This window comes from Acipenser ruthenus, chromosome 48, assembly GCF_902713425.1.
Source record: "Acipenser ruthenus chromosome 48, fAciRut3.2 maternal haplotype, whole genome shotgun sequence".
Taxonomy (NCBI): Eukaryota; Metazoa; Chordata; class Actinopteri; order Acipenseriformes; family Acipenseridae; genus Acipenser; species Acipenser ruthenus.
The window spans coordinates 4,680,793-4,699,532 of NC_081236.1; the positions used below are offsets into that span (position 1 = coordinate 4,680,793).

General features: G+C 40.0%; 14 non-coding genes across 14 annotated transcripts; all 14 read left to right on the forward strand.

Annotated features, from left to right (window-relative positions):
• Positions 1 to 1,133: 1,133 nt before the first annotated feature.
• On the forward strand, positions 1,134 to 1,205 carry trnag-ucc (transfer RNA glycine (anticodon UCC)). Its single transcript has one exon. It is a non-coding gene; the product is annotated as a tRNA-Gly (tRNA).
• Positions 1,206 to 3,166: 1,961 nt separating this feature from the next.
• trnah-gug (transfer RNA histidin (anticodon GUG)) lies at positions 3,167 to 3,238 on the forward strand. Its single transcript has one exon. It is a non-coding gene; the product is annotated as a tRNA-His (tRNA).
• Positions 3,239 to 3,548: 310 nt separating this feature from the next.
• On the forward strand, positions 3,549 to 3,621 carry trnag-ucc (transfer RNA glycine (anticodon UCC)). Its single transcript has one exon. It is a non-coding gene; the product is annotated as a tRNA-Gly (tRNA).
• A 1,962-nt stretch (positions 3,622 to 5,583) lies between these two features.
• trnah-gug (transfer RNA histidin (anticodon GUG)) lies at positions 5,584 to 5,655 on the forward strand. Its single transcript has one exon. It is a non-coding gene; the product is annotated as a tRNA-His (tRNA).
• Positions 5,656 to 5,965: 310 nt separating this feature from the next.
• Positions 5,966 to 6,037, forward strand: trnag-ucc (transfer RNA glycine (anticodon UCC)). Its single transcript has one exon. It is a non-coding gene; the product is annotated as a tRNA-Gly (tRNA).
• Positions 6,038 to 7,999: 1,962 nt separating this feature from the next.
• On the forward strand, positions 8,000 to 8,071 carry trnah-gug (transfer RNA histidin (anticodon GUG)). The gene has a single exon. It is a non-coding gene; the product is annotated as a tRNA-His (tRNA).
• A 311-nt stretch (positions 8,072 to 8,382) lies between these two features.
• trnag-ucc (transfer RNA glycine (anticodon UCC)) lies at positions 8,383 to 8,454 on the forward strand. Its single transcript has one exon. It is a non-coding gene; the product is annotated as a tRNA-Gly (tRNA).
• A 1,961-nt stretch (positions 8,455 to 10,415) lies between these two features.
• On the forward strand, positions 10,416 to 10,487 carry trnah-gug (transfer RNA histidin (anticodon GUG)). Its single transcript has one exon. It is a non-coding gene; the product is annotated as a tRNA-His (tRNA).
• Positions 10,488 to 10,796: 309 nt separating this feature from the next.
• On the forward strand, positions 10,797 to 10,868 carry trnag-ucc (transfer RNA glycine (anticodon UCC)). The gene has a single exon. It is a non-coding gene; the product is annotated as a tRNA-Gly (tRNA).
• A 1,966-nt stretch (positions 10,869 to 12,834) lies between these two features.
• On the forward strand, positions 12,835 to 12,906 carry trnah-gug (transfer RNA histidin (anticodon GUG)). Its single transcript has one exon. It is a non-coding gene; the product is annotated as a tRNA-His (tRNA).
• Positions 12,907 to 13,214: 308 nt separating this feature from the next.
• On the forward strand, positions 13,215 to 13,286 carry trnag-ucc (transfer RNA glycine (anticodon UCC)). The gene has a single exon. It is a non-coding gene; the product is annotated as a tRNA-Gly (tRNA).
• A 2,342-nt stretch (positions 13,287 to 15,628) lies between these two features.
• On the forward strand, positions 15,629 to 15,700 carry trnag-ucc (transfer RNA glycine (anticodon UCC)). The gene has a single exon. It is a non-coding gene; the product is annotated as a tRNA-Gly (tRNA).
• A 1,960-nt stretch (positions 15,701 to 17,660) lies between these two features.
• On the forward strand, positions 17,661 to 17,732 carry trnah-gug (transfer RNA histidin (anticodon GUG)). The gene has a single exon. It is a non-coding gene; the product is annotated as a tRNA-His (tRNA).
• A 310-nt stretch (positions 17,733 to 18,042) lies between these two features.
• trnag-ucc (transfer RNA glycine (anticodon UCC)) lies at positions 18,043 to 18,114 on the forward strand. Its single transcript has one exon. It is a non-coding gene; the product is annotated as a tRNA-Gly (tRNA).
• Positions 18,115 to 18,740: the final 626 nt, after the last annotated feature.

The window sequence follows — 18,740 nt, forward strand, 5'->3', positions numbered from 1 at the left end:
TACTATAAAAAACTGATAGATCCAAGTATTTTATATAAACTGCAATACTATAATATGTGGTAACTAGTTGAATTAACTTCACTATAAGAAACTGCTAGATTAAGAGTTTGTTTAATTGTATCATCTCTATATATATCTACTAGACAATTGTTAGATGGTGAAGTGAAAGTGGAATTGTCATATTGTTTACATTGTTGTTAATGTGCTTGAGATTTTGAAAACAATTATTAATTAAAACTTGTAAAGATTATTTTTGGAGTATGATTGCTTGATTTCTCCTGGATAAAAGAGTTTGTGCGGGAACCAACCACTCGAGGTCCTTGTCCTCAATAAACACACGGTGGCGTAGTGAAAATAACATAAATTTCGCTATCTGTATATAAAGACCTGTTACACTTCAATACTACTGCCGCTACTCGGACACCACACACGGAATCATTGTAAACACACCGCCATAGCACAGGCTGCCGACCAGCCATACCGCCGCCGTCACGAGAGCCTCCCGTTCCCTTACATCCTGCTTCCTATTCCGCTCCCCCTTGTCTTTAAAACCAGCCTTTGAAATGAGCCAGGTAAAGGGGAATCATCCTCTGATTGGCGCAAGGAAAGAAACGAAAGATTCTAAAAATGAAAGTAGCCTAATTAAAACAATAAAACAAAACACATAGCAGCGACCTGCTGCAATTGTTCTGCCGTGTGTGTAGCACGGAGTGCCCAGCTGACAAAACAAACACGAGCTTCTCGGTAGTTCGCCGTGATCGTATAGTGGTTAGTACTTTGCGTTGTGGCCGCAACAACCCCGGTTCGAATCCGGGCCACGGCAGGTGCAATCCTCACACGGCAGAGAAGCTTTTTCTTTTTTTTCACACGCCATCTTCATGGCATGCACCTTTTTGAAAGAAAATAGAATACAATAATTGCTTCATCGTGTTAGTACAGGCATGATGCACACCAGCCTGCTGTGTATGAAATAATAATTACAGAAATAATCAATCTATAAACACCATAAAAATCTCCCACAAACACCAGTCGCTGTATTAACGCTTATCGAGTAGAGGCAAGACGGGACCTGTCCCAGCAGCCAACGTTACAGTGGCTTAATTCAATCTTTGAAGGTGATTTTGAGAACGGAGGCGTTGGTGGTATAGTGGTGAGCATAGCTGCCTTCCAAGCAGTTGACCCGGGTTCGATTCCCGGCCAACGCAAGTCTTTTTTGAACTTTTTCATTTAACATTGGAATAAAGCGTAATACATTCCCCAACTAATTTGCCTTACTGGTTAATAGTCTTAAAAGCATAACTTTGAAAGTATCACTGTGAGTTATGATGATCTGTGAGGTGATATTAGTCACTACATTAAGCCCCATCAAACGAATGTGTTCATTTGGAATCATGCATTGATAATGCGTTGTCGGGAAAACTGCAAATATGTATGGAAGCGTGAGTTGAATGATTAATCACATTCTAAGGATTGATATGGTCCTGTTGTTCATCCTGCCACATAACAATGGCGTTGCAGTTACATGCGCTGCAAAATCAAATATTTAAAATTAAACAACCATCTGATAAAACTTACTGCAGCCGGATTGTTTTAGACACACATGGGCGCATGAAAAAAATCAAACATATGTTACCAAAATAGTCATTGCTGTATGATGTACAGCAACTGTGAAATGAATGGTTTTATAATCTGTTATGTGAGACTTCTGTTGAATTTTTAAGCATTTGATTCCCTGTGTACACAAAGATGGCAGTCCTGATTTAACGAGTCGGCAAGCAGAACTCTCGGTGACTGATTTTTCAGTCTTTTTCAGTCACGTGATTGAGCGCCTTCCCGGTAATGCATCGTAATTAGAAAAGTGTAATGCAAGATATTGAACACGGACACATCCGGGATTTGAACCCGGGAACTCGCGCACCCGAAGCAAGAATCATACCCCTAGATTAAACAGCCAAATGCTGGCGGCGATTTGGTTCCACGAGCTTCCAAAGAAGCGTAGACCTAGATGCTCTGTATTGAGGAATTAGTGTCACCTTGCTGTGTGCCTGTTAGGGGCAGTCTGATTTGCTTTACCTGGCGGCTAGCATTTCTATGGGCATCGAGAGGTGGTCGCTATAAATGAGGAAACTTGTTAAGATAGGATTTAGTTTCGATATGCATACATAAAAAATAAACAAAACAAAACTGTGTTTCGTTGTTTTGCAAAGGGATGCACTGCAATTTGTTATATTTTATTTTATTCTTGCGAGCACACAGCTGTTTTATATATTCATTTTAAATAGATTGGGGGAAATTGGTACTGTGTACTTTACAAATGTAATCTAGATTGTAACGAGACCATTCAAGTGCTGACGTTGTTGTCTACTTTGTATGTACCACAAAAAGAACAGATTTGCTGAACTGGTTAATTAACCTTACTATAAAAAACTGATAGATCCAAGTATTTTATATAAACTGCAATACTATAATATGTGGTAACTAGTTGAATTAACTTCACTATAAGAAACTGCTAGATTAAGAGTTTGTTTAATTGTATCATCTCTATATGTATCTACTAGACAATTGTTAGATGGTGAAGTGAAAGTGGAATTGTCATATTGTTTACATTGTTGTTAATGTGCTTGAGATTTTGAAAACAATTATTAATTAAAACTTGTAAAGATTATTTTTGGAGTATGATTGCTTGATTTCTCCTGGATAAAAGAGTTTGTGCGGGAACCAACCACTCGAGGTCCTTGTCCTCAATAAACACACGGTGGCGTAGTGAAAATAACATAAATTTCGCTATCTGTATATAAAGACCTGCTACACTTCAATACTACTGCCGCTACTCGGACACCACACACGGAATCATTGTAAACACACCGCCATAGCACAGGCTGCCGACCAGCCATACCGCCGCCGTCACGAGAGCCTCCCGTTCCCTTACATCCTGCTTCCTATTCCGCTCCCCCTTGTCTTTAAAACCAGCCTTTGAAATGAGCCAGGTAAAGGGGAATCATCCTCTGATTGGCGCAGGGAAAGAAACGAAAGATTCTAAAAATGAAAGTAGCCTAATTAAAACAATAAAACAAAACACATAGCAGCGACCTGCTGCAATTGTTCTGCCGTGTGTGTAGCACGGAGTGCCCAGCTGACAAAACAAACACGAGCTTCTCGGTAGTTCGCCGTGATCGTATAGTGGTTAGTACTTTGCGTTGTGGCCGCAACAACCCCGGTTCGAATCCGGGTCACGGCAGGTGCAATCCTCACACGGCAGAGAAGCTTGTTCTTTTTTTTCACACGCCATCTTCATGGCATGCACCTTTTTGAAAGAAAATAGAATACAATAATTGCTTCATCGTGTTAGTACAGGCATGATGCACACCAGCCTGCTGTGTATGAAATAATAATTACAGAAATAATCAATCTATAAACACCATAAAAATCTCCCACAAACACCAGTCGCTGTATTAACGCTTATCGAGTAGAGGCAAGACGGGACCTGTCCCAGCAGCCAACGTTACAGTGGCTTAATTCAATCTTTGAAGGTGACTTTGAGAACGGAGGCGTTGGTGGTATAGTGGTGAGCATAGCTGCCTTCCAAAGCAGTTGACTCGGGTTCGATTCCCGGCCAACGCAAGTCTTTTTTGAACTTTTTCATTTAACATTGGAATAAAGCGTAATACATTCCCCAACTAATTTGCCTTACTGGTTAATAGTCTTAAAAGCATAACTTTGAAAGTATCACTGTGAGTTATAATGATCTGTGAGGTGATATTAGTCACTACATTAAGCCCCATCAAACGAATGTGTTCATTTGGAATCATGCATTGATAATGCGTTGTCGGGAAAACTGCAAATATGTATGGAAGCGTGAGTTGAATGATTAATCACATTCTAAGGATTGATATGGTCCTGTTGTTCGTCCTGCCACATAACAATGGCGTTGCAGTTACATGCGCTGCAAAATCAAATATTTTAAATTAAACAACCATCTGATAAAACTTACTGCAGCCAGATTGTTTTAGACACACATGGGCGCAAGAAAAAAAATCAAACATATGTTACCAAAATAGTCATTGCTGTATGATGTACAGCAACTGTAAAATGAATGGTTTTATAATCTGTTATGTGAGACTTCTGTTGAATTTTTAAGCATTTGATTCCCTGTGTACACAAAGATGGCAGTCCTGATTTAACGAGTGGGCAAGCAGAGCTCTCGGTGACTGATTTTTCAGTCTTTTTCAGTCACGTGATTGAGCGCCTTCCCGGCAATGCATCGTAATTAGAAAAGTGTAATGCAAGATATTGAACACGGACACATCCGGGATTTGAACCCGGGAACTCGCGCACCCGAAGCAAGAATCATACCCCTAGATTAAACAGCCAAATGCTGGCGGCGATTTGGTTCCACGAGCTTCCAAAGAAGCGTAGACCTAGATGCTCTGTATTGAGGAATTAGTGTCACCTTGCTGTGTGCCTGTTAGGGGCAGTCTGATTTGCTTTACCTGGCGGCTAGCATTTCTATGGGCATCGAGAGGTGGTCGCTATAAATGAGGAAACTTGTTAAGATAGGATTTAGTTTCGATATGCATACATAAAAAATAAACAAAACAAAACTGTGTTTCGTTGTTTTGCAAAGGGATGCACTGCAATTTGATATATTTTATTTTATTCTTGCGAGCACGCAGCTGTTTTATATATTCATTTTAAATAGATTGGGGGAAATTGGTACTGTGTACTTTACAAATGTAATCTAGATTGTAACGAGACCATTCAAGTGCTGACGTTGTTGTCTACTTTGTATGTACCACAAAAAGAACAGATTTGCTGAACTGGTTAATTAACCTTACTATAAAAAACTGATAGATCCAAGTATTTTATATAAACTGCAATACTATAATATGTGGTAACTAGTTGAATTAACTTCACTATAAGAAACTGCTAGATTAAGAGTTTGTTTAATTGTATCATCTCTATATGTATCTACTAGACAATTGTTAGATGGTGAAGTGAAAGTGGAATTGTCATATTGTTTACATTGTTGTTAATGTGCTTGAGATTTTGAAAACAATTATTAATTAAAACTTGTAAAGATTATTTTTGGAGTATGATTGCTTGATTTCTCCTGGATAAAAGAGTTTGTGCGGGAACCAACCACTCGAGGTCCTTGTCCTCAATAAACACACGGTGGCGTAGTGAAAATAACATAAATTTCGCTATCTGTATATAAAGACCTGCTACACTTCAATACTACTGCCGCTACTCGGACACCACACACGGAATCATTGTAAACACACCGCCATAGCACAGGCTGCCGACCAGCCATACCGCCGCCGTCACGAGAGCCTCCCGTTCCCTTACATCCTGCTTCCTATTCCGCTCCCCCTTGTCTTTAAAACCAGCCTTTGAAATGAGCCAGGTAAAGGGGAATCATCCTCTGATTGGCGCAGGGAAAGAAACGAAAGATTCTAAAAATGAAAGTAGCCTAATTAAAACAATAAAACAAAACACATAGCAGCGACCTGCTGCAATTGTTCTGCCGTGTGTGTAGCATGGAGTGCCCAGCTGACAAAACAAACACGAGCTTCTCGGTAGTTCGCCGTGATCGTATAGTGGTTAGTACTTTGCGTTGTGGCCGCAAGAACCCCGGTTCGAATCCGGGTCACGGCAGGTGCAATCCTCACACGGCAGAGAAGCTTGTTCTTTTTTTTCACACGCCATCTTCATGGCATGCACCTTTTTGAAAGAAAATAGAATACAATAATTGCTTCATCGTGTTAGTACAGGCATGATGCACACCAGCCTGCTGTGTATGAAATAATAATTACAGAAATAATCAATCTATAAACACCATAAAAATCTCCCACAAACACCAGTCGCTATATTAACGCTTATCGAGTAGAGGCAAGACGTGACCTGTCCCAGCAGCCAACGTTACAGTGGCTTAATTCAATCTTTGAAGGTGATTTTGAGAACGGAGGCGCTGGTGGTATAGTGGTGAGCACAGCTGCCTTCCAAGCAGTTGACTCGGGTTCGATTCCCGGCCAACGCAAGTCTTTTTTGAACTTTTTCATTTAACATTGGAATAAAGCGTAATACATTCCCCAACTAATTTGCCTTACTGGTTAATAGTCTTAAAAGCATAACTTTGAAAGTATCACTGTGAGTTATAATGATCTGTGAGGTGATATTAGTCACTACATTAAGCCCCATCAAACGAATGTGTTCATTTGGAATCATGCATTGATAATACGTTGTCGGGAAAACTGGAAATATGTATGGAAGCGTGAGTTGAATGATTAATCACATTCTAAGGATTGATATGGTCCTGTTGTTCGTCCTGCCACATAACAATGGCGTTGCAGTTACATGCGCTGCAAAATCAAATATTTAATATTAAACAACCATCTGATAAAACTTACTGCAGCCGGATTGTTTTAGACACACATGGGCGCATGAAAAAAATCAAACATATGTTACCAAAATAGTCATTGCTGTATGATGTACAGCAACTGTGAAATGAATGGTTTTATAATCTGTTATGTGAGACTTCTGTTGAATTTTTAAGCATTTGATTCCCTGTGTACACAAAGATGGCAGTCCTGATTTAATGAGTGGGCAAGCAGAGCTCTCGGTGACTGATTTTTCAGTCTTTTTCAGTCACGTGATTGAGCGCCTTCCCGGCAATGCATCGTAATTAGAAAAGAGTAATGCAAGATATTGAACACGGACACATCCGGGATTTGAACCCGGGAACTCGCGCACCCGAAGCAAGAATCATATACCCTAGATTAAACAGCCAAATGCTGGCGGCGATTTGGTTCCACGAGCTTCCAAAGAAGCGTAGACCTAGATGCTCTGTATTGAGGAATTAGTGTCACCTTGCTGTGTGCCTGTTAGGGGCAGTCTGATTTGCTTTACCTGGCGGCTAGCATTTCTATGGGCATCGAGAGGTGGTCGCTATAAATGAGGAAACTTGTTAAGATAGGATTTAGTTTCGATATGCATACATAAAAAATAAACAAAACAAAACTGTGTTTCGTTGTTTTGCAAAGGGATGCACTGCAATTTGATATATTTTATTTTATTCTTGCGAGCACGCAGCTGTTTTATATATTCATTTTAAATAGATTGGGGGAAATTGGTACTGTGTACTTTACAAATGTAATCTAGATTGTAACGAGACCATTCAAGTGCTGACGTTGTTGTCTACTTTGTATGTACCACAAAAAGAACAGATTTGCTGAACTGGTTAATTAACCTTACTATAAAAAACTGATAGATCCAAGTATTTTATATAAACTGCAATACTATAATATGTGGTAACTAGTTGAATTAACTTCACTATAAGAAACTGCTAGATTAAGAGTTTGTTTAATTGTATCATCTCTATATGTATCTACTAGACAATTGTTAGATGGTGAAGTGAAAGTGGAATTGTCATATTGTTTACATTGTTGTTAATGTGCTTGAGATTTTGAAAACAATTATTAATTAAAACTTGTAAAGATTATTTTTGGAGTATGATTGCTTGATTTCTCCTGGATAAAAGAGTTTGTGCGGGAACCAACCACTCGAGGTCCTTGTCCTCAATAAACACACGGTGGCGTAGTGAAAATAACATAAATTTCGCTATCTGTATATAAAGACCTGCTACACTTCAATACTATTGCCGCTACTCGGACACCACACACGGAATCATTGTAAACACACCGCCATAGCACAGGCTGCCGACCAGCCATACCGCCGCCGTCACGAGAGCCTCCCGTTCCCTTACATCCTGCTTCCTATTCCGCTCCCCCTTGTCTTTAAAACCAGCCTTTGAAATGAGCCAGGTAAAGGGGAATCATCCTCTGATTGGCGCAGGGAAAGAAACGAAAGATTCTAAAAATGAAAGTAGCCTAATTAAAACAATAAAACAAAACACATAGCAGCGACCTGCTGCAATTGTTCTGCCGTGTGTGTAGCATGGAGTGCCCAGCTGACAAAACAAACACGAGCTTCTCGGTAGTTCGCCGTGATCGTATAGTGGTTAGTACTTTGCGTTGTGGCCGCAAGAACCCCGGTTCGAATCCGGGTCACGGCAGGTGCAATCCTCACACGGCAGAGAAAGCTTGTTCTTTTTTTTCACACGCCATCTTCATGGCATGCACCTTTTTGAAAGAAAATAGAATACAATAATTGCTTCATCGTGTTAGTACAGGCATGATGCACACCAGCCTGCTGTGTATGAAATAATAATTACAGAAATAATCAATCTATAAACACCATAAAAATCTCCCACAAACACCAGTCGCTGTATTAACGCTTATCGAGTAGAGGCAAGACGTGACCTGTCCCAGCAGCCAACGTTACAGTGGCTTAATTCAATCTTTGAAGGTGATTTTGAGAACGGAGGCGCTGGTGGTATAGTGGTGAGCACAGCTGCCTTCCAAGCAGTTGACTCGGGTTCGATTCCCGGCCAACGCAAGTCTTTTTTGAACTTTTTCATTTAACATTGGAATAAAGCGTAATACATTCCCCAACTAATTTGCCTTACTGGTTAATAGTCTTAAAAGCATAACTTTGAAAGTATCACTGTGAGTTATAATGATCTGTGAGGTGATATTAGTCACTACATTAAGCCCCATCAAACGAATGTGTTCATTTGGAATCATGCATTGATAATACGTTGTCGGGAAAACTGGAAATATGTATGGAAGCGTGAGTTGAATGATTAATCACATTCTAAGGATTGATATGGTCCTGTTGTTCGTCCTGCCACATAACAATGGCGTTGCAGTTACATGCGCTGCAAAATCAAATATTTAATATTAAACAACCATCTGATAAAACTTACTGCAGCCGGATTGTTTTAGACACACATGGGCGCATGAAAAAAATCAAACATATGTTACCAAAATAGTCATTGCTGTATGATGTACAGCAACTGTGAAATGAATGGTTTTATAATCTGTTATGTGAGACTTCTGTTGAATTTTTAAGCATTTGATTCCCTGTGTACACAAAGATGGCAGTCCTGATTTAACGAGTGGGCAAGCAGAGCTCTCGGTGACTGATTTTTCAGTCTTTTTCAGTCACGTGATTGAGCGCCTTCCCGGCAATGCATCGTAATTAGAAAAGAGTAATGCAAGATATTGAACACGGACACATCCGGGATTTGAACCCGGGAACTCGCGCACCCGAAGCAAGAATCATACCCCTAGATTAAACAGCCAAATGCTGGCGGCGATTTGGTTCCACGAGCTTCCAAAGAAGCGTAGACCTAGATGCTCTGTATTGAGGAATTAGTGTCACCTTGCTGTGTGCCTGTTAGGGGCAGTCTGATTTGCTTTACCTGGCGGCTAGCATTTCTATGGGCATCGAGAGGTGGTCGCTATAAATGAGGAAACTTGTTAAGATAGGATTTAGTTTCGATATGCATACATAAAAAATAAACAAAACAAAACTGTGTTTCGTTGTTTTGCAAAGGGATGCACTGCAATTTGATATATTTTATTTTATTCTTGCGAGCACGCAGCTGTTTTATATATTCATTTTAAATAGATTGGGGGAAATTGGTACTGTGTACTTTACAAATGTAATCTAGATTGTAACGAGACCATTCAAGTGCTGACGTTGTTGTCTACTTTGTATGTACCACAAAAAGAACAGATTTGCTGAACTGGTTAATTAACCTTACTATAAAAAACTGATAGATCCAAGTATTTTATATAAACTGCAATACTATAATATGTGGTAACTAGTTGAATTAACTTCACTATAAGAAACTGCTAGATTAAGAGTTTGTTTAATTGTATCATCTCTATATGTATCTACTAGACAATTGTTAGATGGTGAAGTGAAAGTGGAATTGTCATATTGTTTACATTGTTGTTAATGTGCTTGAGATTTTGAAAACAATTATTAATTAAAACTTGTAAAGATTATTTTTGGAGTATGATTGCTTGATTTCTCCTGGATAAAAGAGTTTGTGCGGGAACCAACCACTCGAGGTCCTTGTCCTCAATAAACACACGGTGGCGTAGTGAAAATAACATAAATTTCGCTATCTGTATATAAAGACCTGCTACACTTCAATACTACTGCCGCTACTCGGACACCACACACATAATCATTGTAAACACACCGCCATAGCACAGGCTGCCGACCAGCCATACCGCCGCCGTCACGAGAGCCTCCCGTTCCCTTACATCCTGCTTCCTATTCCGCTCCCCCTTGTCTTTAAAACCAGCCTTTGAAATGAGCCAGGTAAAGGGGAATCATCCTCTGATTGGCGCAGGGAAAGAAACGAAAGATTCTAAAAATGAAAGTAGCCTAATTAAAACAATAAAACAAAACACATAGCAGCGACCTGCTGCAATTGTTCTGCCGTGTGTGTAGCATGGAGTGCCCAGCTGACAAAACAAACACGAGCTTCTCGGTAGTTCGCCGTGATCGTATAGTGGTTAGTACTTTGCGTTGTGGCCGCAAGAACCCCGGTTCGAATCCGGGTCACGGCAGGTGCAATCCTCACACGGCAGAGAAGCTTGTTCTTTTTTTTCACACGCCATCTTCATGGCATGCACCTTTTTGAAAGAAAATAGAATACAATAATTGCTTCATCGTGTTAGTACAGGCATGATGCACACCAGCCTGCTTGTATGAAATAATAATTACAGAAATAATCAATCTATAAACACCATAAAAATCTCCCACAAACACCAGTCGCTGTATTAACGCTTATCGAGTAGAGGCAAGACGGGACCTGTCCCAGCAGCCAACGTTACAGTGGCTTAATTCAATCTTTGAAGGTGATTTTGAGAACGGAGGCGCTGGTGGTATAGTGGTGAGCACAGCTGCCTTCCAAGCAGTTGACTCGGGTTCGATTCCCGGCCAACGCAAGTCTTTTTTGAACTTTTTCATTTAACATTGGAATAAAGCGTAATACATTCCCCAACTAATTTGCCTTACTGGTTAATAGTCTTAAAAGCATAACTTTGAAAGTATCACTGTGAGTTATAATGATCTGTGAGGTGATATTAGTCACTACATTAAGCCCCATCAAACGAATGTGTTCATTTGGAATCATGCATTGATAATACGTTGTCGGGAAAACTGGAAATATGTATGGAAGCGTGAGTTGAATGATTAATCACATTCTAAGGATTGATATGGTCCTGTTGTTCGTCCTGCCACATAACAATGGCGTTGCAGTTACATGCGCTGCAAAATCAAATATTTAATATTAAACAACCATCTGATAAAACTTACTGCAGCCGGATTGTTTTAGACACACATGGGCGCATGAAAAAAATCAAACATATGTTACCAAAATAGTCATTGCTGTATGATGTACAGCAACTGTGAAATGAATGGTTTTATAATCTGTTATGTGAGACTTCTGTTGAATTTTTAAGCATTTGATTCCCTGTGTACACAAAGATGGCAGTCCTGATTTAACGAGTGGGCAAGCAGAGCTCTCGGTGACTGATTTTTCAGTCTTTTTCAGTCACGTGATTGAGCGCCTTCCCGGCAATGCATCGTAATTAGAAAAGAGTAATGCAAGATATTGAACACGGACACATCCGGGATTTGAACCCGGGAACTCGCGCACCCGAAGCAAGAATCATACCCCTAGATTAAACAGCCAAATGCTGGCGGCGATTTGGTTCCACGAGCTTCCAAAGAAGCGTAGACCTAGATGCTCTGTATTGAGGAATTAGTGTCACCTTGCTGTGTGCCTGTTAGGGGCAGTCTGATTTGCTTTACCTGGCGGCTAGCATTTCTATGGGCATCGAGAGGTGGTCGCTATAAATGAGGAAACTTGTTAAGATAGGATTTAGTTTCGATATGCATACATACACATAAAAAATAAACAAAACAAAACTGTGTTTCGTTGTTTTGCAAAGGGATGCACTGCAATTTGTTATATTTTATTTTATTCTTGCGAGCACGCAGCTGTTTTATATATTCATTTTAAATAGATTGGGGGAAATTGGTACTGTGTACTTTACAAATGTAATCTAGATTTAACGAGACCATTCAAGTGCTGACGTTGTTGTCTACTTTGTATGTACCACAAAAAGAACAGATTTGCTGAACTGGTTAATTAACCTTACTATAAAAAACTGATAGATCCAAGTATTTTATATAAACTGCAATACTATAATATGTGGTAACTAGTTGAATTAACTTCACTATAAGAAACTGCTAGATTAAGAGTTTGTTTAATTGTATCATCTCTATATGTATCTACTAGACAATTGTTAGATGGTGAAGTGAAAGTGGAATTGTCATATTGTTTACATTGTTGTTAATGTGCTTGAGATTTTGAAAACAATTATTAATTAAAACTTGTAAAGATTATTTTTGGAGTATGATTGCTTGATTTCTCCTGGATAAAAGAGTTTGTGCGGGAAACAACCACTCGAGGTTCTTGTCCTCAATAAACACACGGTGGCGTAGTGAAAATAACATAAATTTCGCTATCTGTATATAAAGACCTGCTACACTTCAATACTACTGCCGCTACTCGGACACCACACACGGAATCATTGTAAACACACCGCCATAGCACAGGCTGCCGACCAGCCATACCGCCGCCGTCACGAGAGCCTCCCGTTCCCTTACATCGTGCTTCCTATTCCGCTCCCCCTTGTCTTTAAAACCAGCCTTTGAAATGAGCCAGGTAAAGGGGAATCATCCTCTGATTGGCGCAGGGAAAGAAACGAAAGATTCTAAAAATGAAAGTAGCCTAATTAAAACAATAAAACAAAACACATAGCAGCGACCTGCTGCAATTGTTCTGCCGTGTGTGTAGCACGGAGTGCCCAGCTGACAAAACAAACACGAGCTTCTCGGTAGTTTGCCGTGATCGTATAGTGGTTAGTACTTTGCGTTGTGGCCGCAACAACCCCGGTTCGAATCCGGGTCACGGCAGGTGCAATCCTCACACGGCAGAGAAGCTTGTTCTTTTTTTCACACGCCATCTTCATGGCATGCACCTTTTTGAAAGAAAATAGAATACAATAATTGCTTCATCGTGTTAGTACAGGCATGATGCACACCAGCCTGCTGTGTACTAAATAATAATTACAGAAATAATCAATCTATAAACACCATAAAAATCTCCCACAAACACCAGTCGCTGTATTAACGCTTATCGAGTAGAGGCAAGACGGGACCTGTCCCAGCAGCCAACGTTACAGTGGCTAATTCAATCTTTGAAGGTGATTTTGAGAACGGAGGCGTTGGTGGTATAGTGGTGAGCATAGCTGCCTTCCAAGCAGTTGACTCGGGTTCGATTCCCGGCCAACGCAAGTCTTTTTTGAACTTTTTCATTTAACATTGGAATAAAGCGTAATACATTCCCCAACTAATTTGCCTTACTGGTTAATAGTCTTAAAAGCATAACTTTGAAAGTATCACTGTGAGTTATAATGATCTGTGAGGTGATATTAGTCACTACATTAAGCCCCATCAAACGAATGTGTTCATTTGGAATCATGCATTGATAATGCGTTGTCGGGAAAACTGCAAATATGTATGGAAGCGTGAGTTGAATGATTAATCACATTCTAAGGATTGATATGGTCCTGTTGTTCGTCCTGCCACATAACAATGGCGTTGCAGTTACATGCGCTGCAAAATCAAATATTTAAAATTAAACAACCATCTGATAAAACTTACTGCAGCCGGATTGTTTTAGACACACATGGGCGCATGAAAAAAATCAAACATATGTTACCAAAATAGTCATTGCTGTATGATGTACAGCAACTGTGAAATGAATGGTTTTATAATCTGTTATGTGAGACTTCTGTTGAATTTTTAAGCATTTGATTCCCTGTGTACACAAAGATGGCAGTCCTGATTTAACGAGTGGGCAAGCAGAGCTCTCGGTGACTGATTTGTCAGTCTTTTTCAGTCACGTGATTGAGCGCCTTCCCGGCAATGCATCGTAATTAGAAAAGTGTAATGCAAGATATTAACACGGACACATCCGGGATTTGAACCTGGGAACTCGCGCACCCGAAGCAAGAATCATACCCCTAGATTAAACAGCCAAATGCTGGCGGCGATTTGGTTCCACGAGCTTCCAAAGAAGCGTAGACCTAGATGCTCTGTATTGAGGAATTAGTGTCACCTTGCTGTGTGCCTGTTAGGGGCAGTCTGATTTGCTTTACCTGGCGGCTAGCATTTCTATGGGCATCGAGAGGTGGTCGCTATAAATGAGGAAACTTGTTAAGATAGGATTTAGTTTCGATATGCATACATAAAAAATAAACAAAACAAAACTGTGTTTCGTTGTTTTGCAAAGGGATGCACTGCAATTTGTTATATTTTATTTTATTCTTGCGAGCACGCAGCTGTTTTATATATTCATTTTAAATAGATTGGGGGAAATTGGTACTGTGTACTTTACAAATGTAATCTAGATTGTAACGAGACCATTCAAGTGCTGACGTTGTTGTCTACTTTGTATGTACCACGAAAAGAACAGATTTGCTGAACTGGTTAATTAACCTTACTATAAAAAACTGATAGATCCAAGTATTTTATATAAACTGCAATACTATAATATGTGGTAACTAGTTGAATTAACTTCACTATAAGAAACTGCTAGATTAAGAGTTTGTTTAATTGTATCATCTCTATATGTACCTACTAGACAATTGTTAGATGTTGAAGTGAAAGTGGAATTGTCATATTGTTTACATTGTTGTTAATGTGCTTGAGATTTTGAAAACAATTATTAATTTAAACTTGTAAAGATTATTTTTGGAGTATGATTGCTTGATTTCTCCTGGATAAAAGAGTTTGTGCGGGAACCAACCACTCGAGGTCCTTGTCCTCAATTAACACACGGTGGTGTAGTGAAAATAGCATAAATTTCGCTATCTGTATATAAAGACCTGCTACACTTCAATACTACTGCCGCTACTCGGACACCACACACGGAATCATTGTAAACACACCGCCATAGCACAGGCTGCCGACCAGCCATACCGCCGCCGTCACGAGCGCCTCCCGTTCCCTTACATCCTGCTTCCTATTCCGCTCCCCCTTGTCTTTAAAACCAGCCTTTGAAATGAGCCAGGTAAAGGGGAATCATCCTCTGATTGGCGCAGGGAAAGAAACGAAAGATTCTAAAAATGAAAGTAGCCTAATTAAAACAATAAAACAAAACACATAGCAGCGACCTGCTGCAATTGTTCTGCCGTGTGTGTAGCACGGAGTGCCCAGCTGACAAAACAAACACAAGCTTCTCGGTAGTTTGCCGTGATCGTATAGTGGTTAGTACTTTGCGTTGTGGCCGAAACAACCCCGGTTCGAATCCGGGTCACGGCAGGTGCAATCCTCACACGGCAGAGAAGCTTGTTCTTTTTTTTCACACGCCATCTTCATGGCATGCACCTTTTTGAAAGAAAATAGAATACAATAATTGCTTCATCGTGTTAGTACAGGCATGATGCACACCAGCCTGCTGTGTATGAAATAATAATTACAGAAATAATCAATCTATAAACACCATAAAAATCTCCCACAAACACCAGTCGCTGTATTAACGCTTATCGAGTAGAGGCAAGACGGGACCTGTCCCAGCAGCCAACGTTACAGTGGCTTAATTCAATCTTTGAAGGTGATTTTGAGAACGGAGGCGTTGGTGGTATAGTGGTGAGCATAGCTGCCTTCCAAGCAGTTGACCCGGGTTTGATTCCCGGCCAACGCAAGTCTTTTTTGAACTTTTTCATTTAACATTGGAATAAAGCGTAATACATTCCCCAACTAATTTGCCTTACTGGTTAATAGTCTTAAAAGCATAACTTTGAAAGTATCACTGTGAGTTATAATGATCTGTGAGGTGATATTAGTCACTACATTAAGCCCCATCAAACGAATGTGTTCATTTGGAATCATGCATTGATAATGCGTTGTCGGGAAAACTGCAAATATGTATGGAAGCGTGAGTTGAATGATTAATCACATTCTAAGGATTGATATGGTCCTGTTGTTCGTCCTGCCACATAACAATGGCGTTGCAGTTACATGCGCTGCAAAATCAAATATTTAAAATTAAACAACCATCTGATAAAACTTACTGCAGCCGGATTGTTTTAGACACACATGGGCGCATGAAAAAAATCAAACATATGTTACCAAAATAGTCATTGCTGTATGATGTACAGCAACTGTGAAATGAATGGTTTTATAATCTGTTTTGTGAGACTTCTGTTGAATTTTTAAGCATTTGATTCCCTGTGTACACAAAGATGGCAGTCCTGATTTAACGAGTGGGCAAGCAGAGCTCTCGGTGACTGATTTTTCAGTCTTTTTCAGTCACGTGATTGAGCGCCTTCCCGGCAATGCATCGTAATTAGAAAAGTGTAATGCAAGATATTGAACACGGACACATCCGGGATTTGAACCCGGGAACTCGCGCACCCGAAGCAAGAATCATACCCCTAGATTAAACAGCCAAATGCTGGCGGCGATTTGGTTCCACGAGCTTCCAAAAAGCGTAGACCTAGATGCTCTGTATTGAGGAATTAGTGTCACCTTGCTGTGTGCCTGTTAGGGGCAGTCTGATTTGCTTTACCTGGCGGCTAGCATTTCTATGGGCATCGAGAGGTGGTCGCTATAAATGAGGAAACTTGTTAAGATAGGATTTAGTTTCGATATGCATACATAAAAAATAAACAAAACAAAACTGTGTTTCGTTGTTTTGCAAAGGGATGCACTGCAATTTGTTATATTTTATTTTATTCTTGCGAGCACGCAGCTGTTCTATATATTCATTTTAAATAGATTGGGGGAAATTGGTACTGTGTACTTTACAAATGTAATCTAGATTGTAACGAGACCATTCAAGTGCTGACGTTGTTGTCTACTTTGTATGTACCACAAAAAGAACAGATTTGCTGAACTGGTTAATTAACCTTACTATAAAAAACTGATAGATCCAAGTATTTTATATAAACTGCAATACTATAATATGTGGTAACTAGTTGAATTAACTTCACTATAAGAAACTGCTAGATTAAGAGTTTGTTTAATTGTATCATCTCTATATGTACCTACTAGACAATTGTTAGATGGTGAAGTGAAAGTGGAATTGTCATATTGTTTACATTGTTGTTAATGTGCTTGAGATTTTGAAAACAATTATTAATTAAAACTTGTAAAGATTATTTTTGGAGTATGATTGCTTGATTTCTCCTGGATAAAAGAGTTTGTGCGGGAACCAACCACTCGAGGTCCTTGTCCTCAATAAACACACGGTGGCGTAGTGAAAATAACATAAATTTCGCTATCTGTATATAAAGACCTGCTACACTTCAATACTACTGCCGCTACTCGGACACCACACACGGAATCATTGTAAACACACCGCCATAGCACAGGCTGCCGACCAGCCATACCGCCGCCGTCACGAGAGCCTCCCGTTCCCTTACATCCTGCTTCCTATTCCGCTCCCCCTTGTCTTTAAAACCAGCCTTTGAAATGAGCCAGGTAAAGGGGAATCATCCTCTGATTGGCGCAGGGAAAGAAACGAAAGATTCTAAAAATGAAAGTAGCCTAATTAAAACAATAAAACAAAACACATAGCAGCGACCTGCTGCAATTGTTCTGCCGTGTGTGTAGCACGGAGTGCCCAGCTGACAAAACAAACACGAGCTTCTCGGTAGTTTGCCGTGATCGTATAGTGGTTAGTACTTTGCGTTGTGGCCGCAACAACCCCGGTTCGAATCCGGGTCACGGCAGGTGCAATCCTCACACGGCAGAGAAGCTTGTTCTTTTTTTTCACACGCCATCTTCATGGCATGCACCTTTCTGAAAGAAAATAGAATAAAATAATTGCTTCATCGTGTTAGTACAGGCATGATGCACACCAGCCTGCTGTGTATGAAATAATAATTACAGAAATAACCAATCTATAAACACCATAAAAATCTCACACAAACACCAGTCGCTGTATTAACGCTTATCGAGTAGAGGCAAGACGGGACCTGTCCCAGCAGCCAACGTTACAGTGGCTTAATTCAATCTTTGAAGGTGATTTTGAGAACGGAGGCGTTGGTGGTATAGTGGTGAGCATAGCTGCCTTCCAAGCAGTTGACCCGGGTTTGATTCCCGGCCAACGCAAGTCTTTTTTGAACTTTTTCATTTAACATTGGAATAAAGCGTAATACATTCCCCAACTAATTTGCCTTACTGGTTAATAGTCTTAAAAGCATAACTTTGAAAGTATCACTGTGAGTTATAATGATCTGTGAGGTGATATTAGTCACTACATTAAGCCCCATCAAACGAATGTGTTCATTTGGAATCATGCATTGATAATGCGTTGTCGGGAAAACTGCAAATATGTATGGAAGCGTGAGTTGAATGATTAATCACATTCTAAGGATTGATATGGTCCTGTTGTTCGTCCTGCCACATAACAATGGCGTTGCAGTTACATGCGCTGCAAAATCAAATATTTAAAATTAAACAACCATCTGATAAAACTTACTGCAGCCGGATTGTTTTAGACACACATGGGCGCATGAAAAAAATCAAACATATGTTACCAAAATAGTCATTGCTGTATGATGTACAGCAACTGTGAAATGAATGGTTTTATAATCTGTTATGTGAGACTTCTGTTGAATTTTTAAGCATTTGATTCCCTGTGTACACAAAGATGGCAGTCCTGATTTAACGAGTGGGCAAGCAGAGCTCTCGGTGACTGATTTTTCAGTCTTTTTCAGTCACGTGATTGAGCGCCT